We start from the raw sequence: 2,075 nt of genomic DNA on the forward strand, positions 1-2,075 counted from the left end.
CTTCAGAGAAAGCTGTGTATGAAGATGGATTTGTGGCTGTACATTCATATTTGTGGATATTTTATTTATGCATAGTTTTGTTCATTCTCTAAATTGTGCACTTAATCATATCTTTAAGTAATACTATACTTTGGCCACCTCATGCAAAGAGTTGACCCATTGGAAAAGACTCTGATGCTGGGAGGGATTGGGGGCAGGAGGAAAAGGGGATGACAGAGGATGAGATGGCTGGATGGCATCACCAACTTGATGGACATGAGTTTGAGTGAACTCTGGGAGTTGGTGATGGACAGGGAGGCCTGGCGTGCTGCGTTCATGGGGTTGCAAAGAGTCGGACACGACTGAGCGACTGAACTGAACTGATTCTAGTTCAAGAAAGACTTTTTTGATTCTTAAGACTTTATGGTGTGCTTGGTTGGGCATCACATATACTAAAATTGGAACGATACAGAGAAGATTAACATGGCCCCTGGACAAGGGTGACAGGCAGATTTGTGAAACATTCTGTATTTTCAAATGTTCTTCAACAGAAGAATGCTTCCCTGGTGGCCCAGACAATAAATAATCCACCTACAGTGCAGGAGACCTGAGTTTGATCCCTGGGTCAGGAAGATCCCCTGGAGAAGGGAACGGCAATGCACTCACTCCAGTACTCTTGCTTGGAGAATTCCATGGACAGAGGAGTGTGGTGGGCTACAGTCCATGGGGTTGCAAAAAGTTGGACATGAATAAGCACATCAGCATTTACAGCCTGGACACCATAATGTCCTCCTTATGAATATTTTGAATACAGGAATCACAGGGACAAAAGTTGCTGCTCACTCTGTGGGGAAAGTCTGTTGAGAGCTTTAGTCCAAAAAGACTATGGAGCTCCTGATGGTTGAAAAGAATGAAATTCTCCTGTTTGAAGCCTGAAGGAGCCAGGGTATGTACAGAATATTCCCCTTTCTCTGTCTCCCCCACTCTATTTGGCTGGTTGTCAGTACAAGAAACTTTGCCCACTCTAAATATGCTGGCTAGATCAATAATTGAAATGAATGTGCTGCTGCTAATGTAATAAAATTAATAACAGACAAATTACTCAGTATCGATTCTCGATTTCCTTATGTTAGACAATTTCCATATGAATGCTTGTTTCAGGAGAGTTTATATGGACCCATAGCCAATTCTGAAATGTAGCTTTACATACACACGTGTGCCTGCCTATGTGTATATATACATGTTTGTGTGTATGCATGTGCCTATGTATATACATATGTAAAAACATATGCTTTAGATATATTTTATTTATTTTTCTTTAATGGTTCCTCAAAGAAAGGGCTGATTGTTGTTCAGTTGCTAAGTCATGTCCAACTCTTTGTGATCCCAAAGACCATAGACTGAAGCATGCCAGGCTCCTCTGACCTCCACTATCTCCTGGAGTTTGCTCAAATTCATGTCCATGGAGCTGGTGATGCTAGCTAACCATCTCATTCTCTGCCGCCCCTTTCTCCTTTTCTGATTATGGAAAAACAATCACCTGGCTCTCCCTGCCTTGAGATGCTTGTTGTGTATGAGGTTAGATGTTTCTGCATTTTCTGAGCTGGAAGAACAATCATAGTATATTCTCAGGATGTAAACTCAGGGACATGCCTGGACAATGTGAGGATGCTGCTTGTCACTGTGCTGATCTGACCACACATGAGAACTCCTTAGTCACGTGATACAAAGAGGGTGCGGATACACTTGCTGTGTAAGAGGAGAGCAACTGGAGGAGGGACAAAGCCCAGTGCTCTGCTTCTAGGACTGCCAGGAACACACCGGCAGTGAAGAGTTCAGTTACTAATTGTTGCAGCAAGACAGGGCTTCCCTGGTGGCTCAGATAATAAAGAATCTGCCTGAAATGCAGGATACCTGCATGTTTGATCCCTGGGTTGGGAAGATCCCCTGGAGGAGAAATGGCAACCCACTCTAGGATTCTGGGAAATCCCATGGACAGAGGAGCCTGGTGGGCTATAGTCAGTGAGGTTGCAAAGAGTTGGACACCATTACATGATTGATACTTTCACAGCAAGGCAGGACACACACAGGGGTCT

The 2,075-nt window shown here is 43.8% G+C and overlaps 1 non-coding gene across 1 annotated transcript; it reads left to right on the forward strand.

The window, feature by feature from the left end:
- Positions 1–407: 407 nt before the first annotated feature.
- LOC139186042 (U6 spliceosomal RNA) lies at positions 408–514 on the forward strand. Its single transcript, XR_011569611.1, has one exon. It is a non-coding gene; the product is annotated as a U6 spliceosomal RNA (small nuclear RNA).
- Positions 515–2,075: the final 1,561 nt, after the last annotated feature.

This window comes from Bos indicus, chromosome 11 (assembly GCF_029378745.1).
Source record: "Bos indicus isolate NIAB-ARS_2022 breed Sahiwal x Tharparkar chromosome 11, NIAB-ARS_B.indTharparkar_mat_pri_1.0, whole genome shotgun sequence".
NCBI lineage: Eukaryota > Metazoa > Chordata > Mammalia > Artiodactyla > Bovidae > Bos > Bos indicus.